This window comes from Erpetoichthys calabaricus (genome assembly GCF_900747795.2).
Source record: "Erpetoichthys calabaricus chromosome 1 unlocalized genomic scaffold, fErpCal1.3 SUPER_1_unloc_22, whole genome shotgun sequence".
Lineage (NCBI taxonomy): Eukaryota > Metazoa > Chordata > Cladistia > Polypteriformes > Polypteridae > Erpetoichthys > Erpetoichthys calabaricus.
In genome coordinates, this window is record NW_026261588.1 from 1,486,894 (window position 1) to 1,503,341 (window position 16,448).

Sequence of the window (16,448 nt, forward strand, 5' to 3'; positions counted from 1 at the left end):
ATTGTGCTCAATTCTATCAAAAAACAGAGAAACTTAAATGTAAAGGAATTACATTTTTATGTCAGTAATTGTCTGCCTGTCACCACATTTATTCCTTTTGATAGTCACATCACAAATTGTTCAGGTTTTCTTTCTTTCTCTTTCATTTCTCAAATGGCTGCTGGTTGTTGTAGAGCACAATGGCTCAGAAAGTGTTCAGTTATCTTGGTAAGACTTTTACAAATCTAACAACACAATACAGAGGTGTGCGCTCATTCGTGTGTTTTGATATTTTATTTCTTTGTGATGAATGCTTTAGTGAGGATTTGAACACAAGTGTCTTTAAGTGATCATTAACAAAGTCCTGACACTTGATATCTGTGTGTTTAGATAAACCTCAGCTTGTTGATTTCAAACACATGAAAGTTCTTTATGTCAAGTCGTGTCACTAATCCCAGACAATGCTGTGACTGTCCACTCAGGTCCTAAATTTGATTCAGCTCATCGTATTTCCTGATTGTGATGTCTGTTCAGGTGAAATGCCATTATATAAACACACACAGCTGAAGTCATTTTGTGTTAAATTCCTTGACTTTGCTCTCTGGTGTCAGTTCTCGTCTCAGGTTTCTCCTTTTTGCACTGAGTTTTATTTTATTTATTCCCTTGACGTCTTTTCCTTTCCCCTAACCACAGGCTGACGAGTTGCAGGTTACACAATCCATTACACTGATGAAGTTGTTGAAGTGTCTCCCTTCCCAGAATTCTATTTATTGTCTAGATGCATTAATGTGGACGAGTAATTTTTTTTGGATGTATTGATGCAACACACAAGGAGAGCACAAAATAAAAAAGACAAACAAGACACATTGTAACGTGATTTTATTATGTTTTATATCATGTACTTGCTATCGAGGACACGAGCGAACTGACGTTGGCAATAACTCCACCCATGGAGGTCAGGCCTGATTTGCTTTTCAATGTCAATTTCCTTAAACATCAGCATCTTTTCAAAGAGAACAGTGGAATGACGATTTACTAAAGTTAACTGACAGTGTACCACCCACTCCATGCCACCAGAACCCTACTTTGTATTTTAAAATGATTTATTATGTCATTTGTCAGAACATGAGGGTGAGTTGAGGTCATTGTTGCTGGTACCAAAAACTTAACAGTGGCAGTTTTGCGAGTTAGCACACACAAACCTCTTGGGTGGCTATCTTGGAACTGACAAAACACTCGAAAGGATAAAACTTTGATTTTACTGTCAGGGAATTAATGAGGAGATCCGTCACTTTTGTGTTTCGTGTCTGGCATGTCAACTGCAACAGATTCTTAGAAAAGACCATGCTCCTCTTGTTCCGTTCCTCAGATATATATATGAACTTCTGAACATATCAGGCTGGACATAGCAAATCATCTTGAACCCTCGGCCCGAGGACATAAATCGTATTATGTTACATTTTATCCAGGGGCTATCCCCTTAAAGTCCAGAAGCATCACATGGGCACTGGTATGGGTCATTGCGCATATCCCAAAGGAGGAGTTAGGAAACGGACCAAGGGATGCCATTTACCTCAAAGACGTTCAGGAAGGTTGCCAAATTTCTCCAAATCAAGCACCTTAAGACTTCAGTGTACCATTCTCAGCTTGATGGTCTAGTCAAACAGCTTAATAAGATGCACAAGCAAATGCTTCTCAAGGTGGGTTTGTACCTCATTTGTCTGAGAGGACTGTGCCCTTGACTGACCTGACAAAGAAGATGGCTCCTAACTAGGATCAGTTACTACCCCTCTTGCTATCTTCATACCAGGAAGTCCCACAAGCCTCTATAATTTTTTCACCTTATGCATTTTTATATGGGTAACAACATCAGGGATTACTTCATATAATAAAAGATGGATGAAAAAGTGAGGTGCCCCCTTCAATAAATATCTTCAAATATATCATACAATTATGCAGTATATTTGGTAAATTTAGACCAATACTAAGAGCTTATATGGAACATGCGCAATCAGCCCAAATATATACCCATGGTAAGATGCTCCTAGTGTTTGGTTCCAGAAATCGGGTCAAACTTCTTCCACTTCCTCTTCCAAATTATTGGTTCATTGGAAAGGGTGCTATGAAATTAAGGAAAGGAAGGGGCCTGTTGACTATTTGGTTAACACTAGAATTACCAGAGTCTACGAAAAAACTCGTAGATCCGGCCCACCTTAAAACCGTTCTCACCTCTCTTTTCTCTTCTAAATGTGCTGATTAAGAGGAGCAGCGAGCAGCCGGCTATTCCATCCCCCACCGTCGCAGAACGTTCACTAAGTTTTCACAGCTCATGGCTTGTTTGATTATCTGGGAGTGACTGAACTGCTGGAGTTTTAGAATAGAAATAATACATCGCTATTTGGAATACATGCATTTCATGCGTGTTCCGTTTCTACAGTAATCTGTGTAAACACATTGCTAAAACAGAAACTTTTTCATATTTTAGTAATAAATGTTACAAAATGTAGGCATAAACTATAGAATGTGTAAAGCCAGAGTTCCTAAGATCAAATAAACACTTCCACAAAAGCTTCACACCCTATATAACAGTTTCCGTGGCGTAGCGAGCTAAGATTTGCCTCTCAGACCGAGTAGCTTTTCTCTGCCTCACAAACATGAGTTCAATTCCCCGCTGGGGATAAAGTGTTACTTCTTTTTTTTCTTTTTAACCTCAAACGGACATAAAATTTGTAAATTGGTATGCACTGTCAGTTAATGAGATCGTTATATTTTCATGTGGGATGCTCCTTTTAAAATATTTTTTTAACAATTGAGACTGCATGAACAACTGTCCTTATAACTTATTTTTTTCAAGATCCATAACACACAGACAGACAGAGCACTGCGTAATACAGAGACAGACAGGCAGAGATATACAAACAAACAGGGAAGGCACATGTACTGAAAGAAAAAAAAATCAACATGTGCGTTGTTTCTGCAGCACTGAATGAGCTCAGGCACTCTAACATCACCCCTCCATGATCTGACTCTCTAAGTAACAGCGCAAGTACAGACGCAAACCAAGTGTAATCAAGAGTCCTGGTTCGATCCCCACTCACTCCTATATTTGCCGTTTTCAGTAGTAAGCTGCTCTTTTTGTTAATATTATACAGTACACACATGCACTTGATTTGTGTCTGTACTTGCGCTGTTACTTAGAGAGTCAGATCGGGGTGATGTTAGAGCGGGTGAGCTCATTCAGTGCTGCAGAAACAACGCACATGTTGATTTTTTTTTTTCTTTCAGTACATGTGCCTTCCCTGTTTGTTTGTATATCTCTGCCTGTCTGTCTCTGTATTACGCAGTGCTCTGTCTGTCTGTGTGTTATGGATCTTGAAAAAAATAAGTTATAAGGACTGTTTGCTGACTTGGAGCACCACTGCCTTACTGTGCCACAGAGACGCGAGTTCGATTCCCAGCTATGAAGAAAGTGTTTTTTTTTTCCTCAAACGGACATTGAATTTATAAATTGGTATGCACTGTAAATCGTTAACTTTAAAATGTCAATCGCGGTTATTTCTGTTGATTAATTCATGCTTTTTTACTTAGAGTCAGAACAGGAGCTTTTTCAGCTTATTCAGCTTCTGATCTGACTCAAACAGCGCCAGTATAACTTCACACCCAACCTGACGCTTTTCGTTTTCAAATAATATTGCATTACTTCGACGATGTTTTCTGATTGGTACTATTCGCGTCATAAAATGATTTCTTCAAAACGTCACATATATTTGTCTTTTTCTTTTTTTAAAATGTGCGTTGTAGCCCTCAGCAACTGGCCACCTGCATGTTCTTGCGCACACTAAATCAGACAGCGCTATATGCAATCATCAGATTCAAATGTTAACAGTTATATAGCACAGAATGGAAATCAGCAGTTCTTAGCATTCCGCCTACTGTAACTTGCTTTCTTTTTTCTTCGGTTATAGTCTTGAATAAAAGTGCACTTGTTTTGTTATACTTTTACATCAACATATGTTCCTGTGTTTGAGCTACATAGGCATGCTCAAAAAATACACGTGTAATGCCACGAAAAGTGCATGCAGACACTTCAGTTCGCAAGCATTGGTATGACAATGCAGTCACAAGTACACTGCAGGGCTTTAGCGCGTCTTTATGTGAAAACAGCATCAGATGGGGAGTGTCTGATGATTGCATATAGCGCTGAAGTTACTGCTCTTTACTATGCTTTCCTCTGCATGTCCTGGAGTACAAAAGAAACAGCATACAGCAACATGTGGGGACTGGCAAGACTGGGGGAAAAAAACACGCGGTCGTATGTATCGTGATACACAGCAGAACTATAGCGCGTCTTTATGTAAAAACCGCAGTGTCAGGTGGGGGGCGGTAGGGATGGATCCTGAATGCGACTGAGACAATGAAAAGTGAATTTAAAAAAAATAAAGCTAACCTTTACAAATATCATAAATTACACCGGCTGTTACAGACTGAAATCAAATGTATCATTTTATTCTAAAATAGTGAAAATAAGAACACTTCTCAAATGGGAGTTGTGCAGGATCGAATTCATGACCTTCTGAATCCCAGTCAGCGACTGATACTGTTACGCCACGGAAGCAGTGATAGTTAAGTCATGTCAATGTCTCACACTAAGGTTGGTTTTTTTGGCGGTGGCTTTTTTTTGTACCTTTTGTGAAAGTGTTTCTTTGATATTTGGACTTCAGGCTTCATACATTATATAGTTTATGCCTACATTTTGTCATTTGCTACTAGAATATTGTAAACCGTTTCTGTTTTAACAATGTGTTTACACAGATTACTGTAGAAATGCAACACATATGAAATGCGTGTGTTCCAAATAACAATCTTATTATTTCTACTCTAAAACTCCACTTCACTCCCAGATAATCAATCAAGACATTAGCTGGGAAAAGCCTGTTTACGTTCTAAGTCGTTGGGGGGATGGAATACAGTCTCAATTATCAGTACATTTAGATGACAAAAGACGCTGGCGGAGAGGTGAGAAAGGTTTTAAGAAGCGATTTAAGGTGGGCCGGATCTACGAGTTTTTTCGTAGGCTCTGGTAATTCTAGTGTTAAAGTCCAGAAGCATCGCATGGGCACTGGTATGGGTGGCAAGAACAAAAACTGTTGGATGGTCTGTTCTAACAGAATTTAACTGTGTAGATCAGATTCTACTAGATTAAGCATCCGTAACACTTGTTATCACTTGGAGTGTTTTTCAGCTCTTGAAACGCACCATTGTGAATTCAAGTTACATTCAACTATAACTCAGTGCCCCCTGAAAATACTGATGTAAAACTGTTCCAAATGATGTAATACATAGTTCCCTAATGGGTAATAACTGTATGGATGGTTTCCTAAGTGTTACTCAAGGTACACATCAACATCTCAAATTCACTTGTTTTCCCCATTGAAACGCATAGGGCGAAAAAGAAGTTGAGTGTTACTCAATGTTCCTTAACTTCTATGTGTGGAAACCACTTGTATCACATGTGAAATGATGGATTCTAACAGAATTTAACTGTGTAGATCAGATTCAACTAGATTAACCATCCGTAACACTTGTTATCACTTGGAGTGTTTTTCAGCCCTTGAAACGCGCCATTGTGAATTCAAGTTACATTCAACTATAACTCAGTGCCCCCTGAAAATACTGTTTATTGTCAAGACTGCGTCAGCACACGTCAATGAGGTGAGCATGAACAAAGATAACCAATGGTTCATGAGCTTCACTTTTGTGCATGTAGAATGTCCAAAAAATGGTGATTTGAACTTGACCCTTTTTAAAAATAGAATTGTGCTGACTTTCTAAGTTTTGACCTTCTACATCCTAATGGTGTGCAATAGGAGTCTGTCTGCTCTTCTGACTGCAGAAATAATCTGCTCAGTGTGAAATGACCCTCTGTCTGTAGCAGCACATCCTCCTTCTATGTGTAGACGAGCTGCTCAATGGAAAGCAAACTTACAGTTAAATTATACACCAATAATGACATAAAAAATAAAACTGTCTATAACCCTCTGAACAATTTAAATAATGTAATATAAACATAATAAAATCACTTTACACTCTCACATTTGAAAGAAAGAAAGAACAAGAAGATGTTTTGTTCTCTCCTTGATTGTTGCAACAACACTACAAATACAGGCTACAAAAAAGGACATAGCAGCGCTAGAAAAGGTCCAGAGAAGAGCGACTAGGCTGATTCCAGGGGTACAAGGGTTGAATTATGAGGAACAATTAAAAGAGCTGAGCCTTTACAGTTTAAGCAAAAGAAGATTAAGAGGTGACATGATTGAAGTGTTTAAAATTATGAAGGAAATTAGGCCAGTGGATCGAGACTGTTATTTTAAAATGAGTTCATCAAGAACACGGGGACACAGTTGGAAACTTGTTAAGGGTAAATTTCACACAAACATTAGGAAGTTTTTCTTTACACAAAGAACGATAGAAACTTGGAATAAGCTACCAAGTAGTGTGGTAGACAGTAAGACGTTAGGGTCTTTCAAATCTCGACTTGATGTTTTCTTGGAAGAAATAAGTGGATAGTACTGGCGAGCTTTGTTCGGCTGAATGGCCTGTTCTCGTCTAGAGTGTTCTAATGTTCTAATGTACAAATTCCTCATCCACAATACTGCATCTGGCCAATAAAGAGAATTCTGGGAAGGTAGACATTTTCAACAACTTCATCAGTGGAGCGAATTATGTAACCTGTAACTCGTATGCCTGTGGTTAGGGGAAAAGAAAAGACGTCAAGGGAATAAATAAAATAAAACTCAGTGCAGACTGGAGAAACCTGAGACGAGAATTGACACCAGAGAGCAAAGTCAAGGAATTTAACAGCAAAATGACTTCAGCTGTGTGTATTTATATAATGGCATTTCACTTGAACAGACATCACAGTCAGGAAATACGATGAGCTGAATCAAATTTAGGATCTGACTGGACAGTCACAGCATTGTTTGAGTTAGTGACACGACTTGACACAAAGAACTTTCACGTGTTTGAAATCAACATGACAAAGTTTATCTAAAAGCACCGATAGAAGGCATCAGGTCTTTGTTAATAATCACTTTAAAAAACACTTGTGTTCAAGTTCTTCTTAAAGCATTAATTTCAAACATATACATATCAATACACATGAATGAGCGCACACCTCTGAATTATGTCATTATAATTTTAGAAGTCTTAGCAAGATAACTAAACACTTTCTGTGTATGAAGAAGCAGGAGCCATTGTGCTCTACAACAACCCTGAAGCTATTTGAGAAACGAAAGAGATATGATAGTGTTGAGCAACTATCTCACTCAACCTTCTCCTATACTTTATAAACAATTCTTCTGAGTTGATTGGTGTATCAAAGACACAAATGAAGGCAAACAGTTTAACTCCAGAATCCCTGAAACCTACGAAAACAGTTGTAATGCCAGGCCACTTTATATTCCCTCTCATCTCCTCATCAGCATCTTTTCTTTTGCAAATGTGTCGATCAGCACAAGCAGCCTTCTATCCCATCACCCCACCTGATGCAGCTCAAGTCTGTTTATCGTGGTGTAATGTGTCTGTAATTATAGAGGGTAAATAATACAGTATATCGTTATTTGGAATACATACATTACACGTGTGTTTCATGTCTACAATGATCTGTGTAAATGTAGGATGACAGGAAATGCAAGGCAAGAAACGTTGAACACATAACTAAAACAGAAACTTTTTTCAAGTTATAGTACTAATGACAAAATTTTGACTTGAAGTGTATAATATCTGAAGACTGTAGTCGAAATATCAAATAAACACTTTCACAAAAGGTTCATGTATAACAAAACAAGTACACTTTATCCAAGAATGTAACTGAAGAAAAAGAAATTGGTATTAGGGTACAACGCTGTGTCGTAATCAAAAGGCTGTGGGTTCGATTCTGGGTCCTTACAGTATTTACATTTTTGAGTAGTGTGTTGCTATTATTATTACTATTATAGAGTAAAAACATAAATTTGATTTGAGTCTGTAACGGCCGGTGTAAATTTAAAGTACTAGTAAAGGTTAGCGTTTTTTTTAATTTTATTTTTATTTGTTTTTATTTTTTTTTATTAAGTCAGACAAGTGTTAAGCAGCTGCGGCTCATCCCAAAGAGTACAGATTCTTCCTAGGACCTGTTCCATAAGTAATTATTGTTGACAAGGCCCCTCGCTCTTGTAGCCTCCATGAATGATCCATAAACCACCCCTTTGAATGTTCTAAGGTCCTCAAGCCCCTTTAATACGTAGTAAAAGTGGTCTTAAACAATATCGGTATCTTTAATATCTGTCTTCTCACTGTCCATCTCCAAGTCATATCTTCACACTGCTAAGGCTCTGGCAATTGCCAATAAAAATGCTCCCTCACTCCAGGTATGTCCTTATTCAGCTTAAACTAAACTGACAGGGTGGTATGTCTACCCCTACCCCTAATAAATGTGCATACTTCATTTTCTACTTTAAATTCAAGAGCATAATTATATGCAAATGCTCATAGACATCAAATCAAAACAGCGGCCACGCTGCCTCAGGGGCGCAGATACAATGAGAATTCACCAATTGCCTAATTTCATCACGTTCAAGAGTAGTACCCTCTCTAATGACAATGCTGACACAATCATGACCTTAAATACGTATTTGAAGACGCACCTCGCATGACTCACATACAGGTTGAAATTTACTAACCTCTCACTCGTTACTGTCCTTCCACTTCTCTTAACTCTTTGACACCTGTATGGAAAAAGTAGTGAAAATATCTTTCCTTCCAAGTTTGGATCAAGGAAACTAATCCTCTGGCTGTCCCTATTTACATCCCATGAATCTGCTCTAGAACAGATCAGGAGGTCCTGCTCCAGAGGTGCTTCTCCTGCTGGGTGCTCAAACACGATGGCTACCTCATTTGTCCTTGGAGAATTATGTCTCTGTGGATTTGTATCCAGTGCTATTGCTACTGTAAGTGTTTGGTCGAACTCCTGCTCCTCTGTGCATTCCTCTTCAATTTCAAACATCATTCTACACGCTGGACTGAAAAGATTAATTTTACTCATTCGTCACTTAACTGATTCATCAGTTCAGGACGGCACCTTGAATTGTCCACACAACACATTTGCTGTTGGTGACCTTGTCTGAACTGAAGATATGCAGGTGAGCCTATTGCCTTTATTCCTCATTTTCGGGGTGAGACACACCTGCCTAATGGTAACAGTCATCAGTTATCTGGAAACAACAGGGTCCTTTATGAGTAGGAGTGTGGGATAATATTCACAGAAAGAACAATTAGGATACCTGCCATTTTTAAATGAAATTCACAGAATTTGCACCTTGCCATGTCTAGAACCGAAAGCGGAGTAAAACAAGTCTCTCTTCTGCTCCTCCTCAATAAATCTTTATCCACAAAATTTGCACTGACTGCCCAGGCTACACTCTAGTGGTCCCCTACAACCCCTACTACATCATTTAATTCAATCTCGTGAGGTATAGTAAGACTTAGGGCTCCCCTGTCCCAATGCCTCCACACCCTCTGACGCTGAACATCACACTGTAGTTTGGCTCTGGTTGTTTTTGGTGTCTCCTGAGCCCGCACTGCTACAATGGCCGTGGTATTCTTATGATTTCACTCTCCATGTTCCTCTGGGGTTTCTGCTGCCTAAGTATTGTGTGTGCACAGACGTCCTTAATAATTCACATCCTCAGAAAATTCATCATCTCTGGTCTGGTGCATCACATCTTGATTTCTTTTGTCCCTGACTTCCTTACCTTTGGGTTTGTCATGCTGTCTCATCATACGTTTATACATTTGATCCTTTCCTCCAATGGAAGCTTATTGCTTTTGAGATACAGCTGCCTGTTTCTGTTCATCTGGCAGTTACTCTCTGTTTGACATATTAGGTGTTAACATTTGAAGTGCACCATCTACTGGAATGTGTTTTTGTAATTCAAGTAGCAAGAATGTGCACTGCATTTGTTATTTCAACAAATGGCGCATCACAAACATTAGCACTACTTTTACGAATCCCATACCAATTGTCTTTTAACAATTGTCTTTTGACAGACTCAGAGATACACAGAAACACAGACAGACACTTCATATGTCTCTGTTATATGCCATTTGGTACAACCATTTGTTGGAATGACAAATGTGATGAATTGTATTATTTCAAGTGCTTGTGACGCACCATATGTTGGAGTGACAGAGACATGGCAACCAGACCGAGACACAGATTCACAAACACACAGACTCTTGTCCTTTTATTAAGGTGGATAAGCTAATTTCTGTCCATCTGGCAGTTACTCTCTTTTGGATGTGTTCAGTGTTAACGTTTGCAGTGCTGTGTGTCTGCCCCATTGCTGTGTCTCTGTGATACGCCATTTAGTACAGGATTTGTACAAGCAGTATTAATGTTTGTTATATACCATCTATTGGAATGATAAATACAATGACAAATTCTCTCTAAAATACTAGAAAAAGTAGTCGCCAATCAGCTTCAGTCACACCTTACGCATTACAATTTATTTGAGAAATTCCAGTCTGGTTTTCGCACTGGTCATAGTACAGAAACGGCACTAATGCGGGTTGTAAACGACATTCTGATATCCTCCGATGAAGGAAACTCCACTGTAATTATGTTGTTGGACTTAAGTGCAGCATTTGACACCATCGACCATTCTATTTTACTACACAGGCTAGAAAATGATGTTGGGCTTACAGGCACCGTGCTCGCTTGGTTTAGTTCTTATTTATCAAATTGATTCCAATATGTACAGAAATGTGCTGACAGGACTCCATCATTATACACAGAAGTTCAATATGGTGTCCCGCAGGGCTCAGTACTGGGACCTTTACTGTTTTCACTTTACATGCTTCCACTGGGATCTCTCATTAGGAAACATAATGTTAATTTTCACTCGTATGCAGAAGACACCCAGTTATACCTTTCATTTAAATCAGATGAAGTTTCTCCAATGTTGTCTTTAATTAGTTGTGCTAGCGAATTAAAGGAGTGGATGAATTAGAACTACTTGTCTTTAAACACCAATAAAACAGAGATCTTAATTGTTGGAGGGAATGATGCTGATCACAACAATATGTTGTCATCATTTAACTTAGTTGGAATCCCAATTAATTTTACTGAATCAGCCCGCAATCTAGGAGTTATCTTTGACTCTAGCATGTCATTTAAAACGCATATTACAAAGTTGTCCAAATCATGTTTCTTCCATCTTAAAAATGTTAGGAACTTAAGGCGCTTTCTAAATAAACAGGATTCTGAGAAATTAATTAATGCATTTATTTCTAGTAGGATTGACTACTGCAATGCGGTGTTCACTGGATGTTCAAACTGTTTTTTATACAGCCTCCAGTTAATACAAAATGCGGTTGCAAGAATTATTACAAGAACAAGAAAATATGAACACATAACTCCAGTTCTTAAATCCTTACACTGGCTCCCGGTTAAGTTTAGGGCAGATTTCAAAATCCTTCTTTTAACATATAATGCATTAAATGGCCGAGGTCTGGCTTACTTGTCTGAACTTATCATGACTTACAAACCAGAGCGCACATTAAGATCTCAAGATGCTGGTCTGCTTATGGTTCCAAGGATTAATAAAATAACAATGGGAGGTCGAGCTTTTAGTTACAGGGCCCCTAAACTGTGGAATGGTCTGCCTGCTACTATAAGAGATGCCCCTTCGGTCTCAGCTTTTAAATCCCGGCTGAAGACTCACTACTTCAGTTTAGCATACCCTGACTAGAGCTGCTGATTAACTGTACAGACTGCATCTCTGTTGTTAGTCATTAGCACTAAAACATAAGTCACATGATAGTTAGAATTGGATACTAACCCTCACCTATTCTGTTTCTCTTCTTGGTACTCAAATGTGCTACTTGGTGCCACGGCCCACCTGTCAAGTTGTTTTGCCTGCCAAAAGTAAAGTCATCCCTGATGGAGGATCGCAGGAATCGTGAGAAAGAGAGGTCCTTTCATCGGATTGGCTGGCCCAACACTGTTTCAGCCATGGAATGGCCAAATGGGGGAGGCAGCGTGATGGATGAAGTCTCAAGGAGTCTAAAATTATCTAAATCTTATTATGTGATATCATCTACTGTTAAAATCTGCTCTGTACTTCTAAAACATTTTTAATGTTTTATTGAGGATTTGTTCTGTTCTGTGTACTGCATTGTATTGACCCCCTTCTTTTGACACCCACTGCACACCCAACCTACCTGGAAAGGGGTCTCTCTTTGAACTGCCTTTCCCAAGGTTTCTTCCATTTTTTCCCTACAAGGTTTTTTTTTGGGGAGTTTTTCCTTGTCTTCTTAGAGAGTCAAGGCTGGGGGGCTGTCAAGAGGCAGGGCCTGTTAAAGCCCATTGCGGCACTTCCTGTGTGATTTTGGGCTGTACAAAAATAAACTGTATTGTATTGTAATGCATTTTAACACTAAAAATGTTTGCAAAGTGCCATCTGTTGGAATGGAAGACAAAAAGCAACTGGATGAACAGAACACACAGAAACTTTTATTACGGTGGATATAATGGGCTGACCTGCTGTTATGTGGGTAGGAATATTTTTGTATGGACTGATGCTGATCTGTGGACTGACAGTTGGGAAATCTGCTGTACACATCAGGGCGCTATATAACCTGACATTCTCTTAACTGTCTTAATGGCTTCTGAATGAGTCCATTATAACACTTAAGTCTTTCTCCTAATCAGTACTTTCAGGTTTCAGACCTCCCATTGTGTTTTCAGACCTAACATTTTACTTCTTGTGAAGAGGTGTGAGTGTCTGACGATGGGTGGGCTCCCTGTGCAGAACTGCTTTATAACCTAAAGCCTGCTGTCCCCTAAAATGCATTGCATTATGCAGACTAATGACATAAATATGTGACATGTGACAATACAAGGTGCTTCAGTGACACAAGGAGAGATGAGGGGGCCTGACATAAAGTTAGTATTAACGGACCACCAGTGTGTCACGTATGAGCTCTGGTGTGGTGAGGACCACTTCACTGTCTGTGTTGATGAGGAGGGGATGACAACAACATGACACACAAACTCCTGTAAAGTCGTACGTCTGCCATCATTGAGCAGCTGCTGCTAATTCTTCAATCAAAACTGAACTCGTATGATGGAGATGGTGGTCCTCACGTATTTTTTGCTGTTACTCTAATACAGTATGAATTTAATATAATTGTAATATTAATATAAAATAGTGAACCTAAGTCTTAAAATATATTAGTAGATTGTTCTGGAGAGATCTTGACATCATTTCTATCTTTATTAACAACTTTAATTGTCCTTATAGTGATGACGGCTAACAGACTCATGCAGTGCGATGCTCCTCGGTGCTTCAAACCCGACAGACGCAGTCATTTAGTTTTGTTTGATACAAAGTTAGAAATCAGTGACACAGCAAATGTCTTCGAAATAAAAAGCACATCAGTGAGCGCTGCTGCATTGGAATTCTGAGAGTTTACCTGCCACTGCCACAGAGAAATGCATGTTGTGTGTTTGATGATTTATGCAAAGAAAGACGTCCAGAAAATCAGACAAAGACAATCAGCACAACGTCAGACTGGCAGAGAGCAACGTGGAGGGGGAATACTGTTTGGAATTTAATGTGAGGGTCCGGAAAAGACAAAAACATACAGCTGTTACTGTACACTGTGTGTGTGTGTGTGTGTGTGGGCCTCTCATGAGCACAGGGTGGGTCAGCTCACAGGTGTCAGAGGGGCTCTGAGCAGCACAGGACAGCATGGAGTGTCAGACCACCACTGGGCACAACCTCAGCTCATCTGAACCTGCTGATTTAATGTGCTGCTCGCTGTGATGAGGAAAGAAAGTCAAAGTGACTGAGAACAAAAAAACAAAATTAGCAGACAGAGGAGAAGAAGGAAACTGCAGAGAGCCAGCAGCTGGACCACTGTGGAGCTGTGAGTAGAGACCACCGCAGCCCTGAGCGGCTCCTGACAAACAAACATAATGAAGACATCTGAGATCTGATGAACTCATTAGTGAGTAAGAACTGAAATGAACAAACAAACATCCTGAGAGAATTTGTGAAGCAAACACAGCAGAGAGACGCCTCATGTGAATTACGTCAGCAGAGAGAATATGGCAGTCGCAGGGCCTCAGTGTATAAACATCTGAGTGTGCAGGCAGGACGGCTCAGTCAGGGACAGACATGGAGTTTAAACAACTGAAAATTGGCCGTTGTTATACTCACAGTAATACATCTTGTTATAAACTGATTTATGAAACTGAAGTTTATGGATTTTATTACACTTTCTCATGTCTTGTGCTTTTCTCGACAGTCTTTGGAAATCTTCTTGTCATCATTTCTATTTCTCATTTTGTTCAGCTGCACACGCCAACTAATCTTCTGATCCTTTCACTCGCAGCGGCCGATTTCTTATCAGGTTTCTTTGTGATGCCCTTTTCTTTAATTACAGTGATTGAATTTTGCTGGTACTTTGGTGTTATTTATTGTTATTTATATCAGGCACTTGCAAACATTCTTAATACTGTAGTTGTATATAATGTGGTTTTAATATCCATTGATCGCTACATTGCTGTCTGCCATCCTTTCTTTTACAGCTCAAAAATAACTTTGAGTGTTGCGGCCATCAGCATTGCTGTAGTGTGGCTGCTTGCAGTTTTAATTACAGTCGTAGGTTTATGTTTGAGTTATATTGATGTAGAGTTTTGTGAAGGAACTTGTGGAGTATTCACTTATGATGAAATGGCCATTTTTATTTTACTTATAACTTTTTTTCTTCCTTATTCACTGATGATTGTTTTCTATATCAGAATATTTGTAGTTGCAAGAAGCCATTCAAGAGCCATCAACTGTATGATAGAAAAGAGGCAAACTGAGGAGTTGAGTGACAGTAAAATATCAAAACCGTCTGAAAGAAAAGCCGCAAAAACATTAGGAGTAGTCGTGGGGGCTTTTATTATCTGCTGGCTGCCTCTTTATGTGTACAATCTTTTTAATGATGGTAGTAACCTAATCACACGTATCATCAGGAATGTCTTGGTGTTGGTCAGTGAAGTGAACTATGGAGTTAATCCAATTCTTTACGCTTTTCTTTATTCCTGGTTCAGAAAAGCACTGAAAATCATCCTGAGTTGTAAAATATTTAGTCCAGCTTCTTCTGTGATCAGTTTACTGTAAATGGTAAAGAAAATAAAAAAAATGTACTTTCTAAGATTAGATGTTTTTAATTATTTGTATATTACGCATTTCCTCATTTTTCATATTAACAGTGCAAAACTGTGACATATTTTTTAACAATACACTCATTTCATATTCGCTGTTTTTTTGAAAGCTGTTTTTGTTACAATTGTACTCTATTGGTGTAGAGTGTACACTGTTTATGATTACTGCTTATTTCACCACAGTAATTTTCATAAATCTTCTTCTTCTTTGAATGTTTAATAAACAGCGATGTAAATGTAGGAGACTCCTTGCAATTCCTAGTAACACTTCAGGGTTTCTTGGTGACTTTATTTTATTTTTTTGTATTTCTACATTGTAAAATGATTATAGCTATTTCTATTATTATGGATGAGAATTATTTATTTCAGGGTGGCACGGTGGTCAAGTTGTAGCGTGGCTGCCTCGCAGTTAGGAGGCCTAGGTTCGCTTCCTAGGTCCTCCCTGTGTGGAGTTTGCATGTTCTCCTCGTGTCTGCATGGGTTTCCTCCCACAGTCCAAAGACATGCAAGTTAGGTGGATTGGTGATTCTAAATTGGCCTTAGTGTGTGCTTGATGTGTGGGTGTGTTTGTGTGTTTCCTGCAGTGGGTTGGCACCCTGCCCGGGATTGGTTCCTGCCTTGTGCCCTGTGTTGGCTGGGATTGGCTCCAGCAGACCCCCTGTGACCCTGTGTTTGGATTCAGCGGGTTGGAAAATGGATGGATGGATGGATAGATTATTTAATTCAATATAAATTAAGTTTTGTGCTGAATTTTACCTAATATCTGGAAATATAAAAATCTTTTAGGATATAATTTACATAGACTTTCAGATTTAACAACTAAAAACTCCACAGCTGAGCTCAGCTTTGGTCAGGCGGTGGGGATTTGTTTAAGAGTCAAGTTCTATGAAATGTTCCTTGATGATTTTAGTTTTGTCTCACATTAAACTTTTAATTTTAATTTGATGCTTCCTATTCCTGCACTTTAATCCGCACTCCTCCTCAATAAGGCAGCAGATGACAGACGAGTGCAGACGGAGCAGTCGGCTTTCACTCCTCACACTGCTGGCTCACTAAATGACACTGAGGTGACTGAAATGGACGACTGAGAAGGTCAAATGAGGTTTGATGTCCACAATTAAACGTATGATTTGCTGCTTTAGACAGACGTTTGTGAATATTTGTGAAGTCTCATTAGCCACAGCTGCTCACCTCATAGAGAACACAATTA

General features: G+C 39.1%; 3 long non-coding RNA genes across 3 annotated transcripts in view; 1 reads left to right on the top strand and 2 right to left on the bottom strand.

Annotated features, from left to right (window-relative positions):
• Positions 1-12,433, bottom strand: part of LOC127526363 (uncharacterized) — a 42,705-nt gene extending 30,272 nt beyond the window's left edge. Inside the window, exon 1 of the long non-coding RNA XR_007933958.1 lies at positions 12,237-12,433. This is a non-coding gene — a long non-coding RNA (uncharacterized LOC127526363). The remainder of the gene's footprint in view (positions 1-12,236) is intronic.
• The window catches only part of LOC127526362 (uncharacterized), a 52,231-nt gene extending 37,021 nt beyond the window's left edge, over positions 1-15,210 (top strand). Inside the window, exon 3 of the long non-coding RNA XR_007933957.1 lies at positions 14,898-15,210. This is a non-coding gene — a long non-coding RNA (uncharacterized LOC127526362). The remainder of the gene's footprint in view (positions 1-14,897) is intronic.
• Positions 1-16,448, bottom strand: part of LOC127526364 (uncharacterized) — a 220,310-nt gene that overhangs the window by 185,112 nt on the left and 18,750 nt on the right. The gene's annotated exons all lie outside the window — the stretch shown is intronic.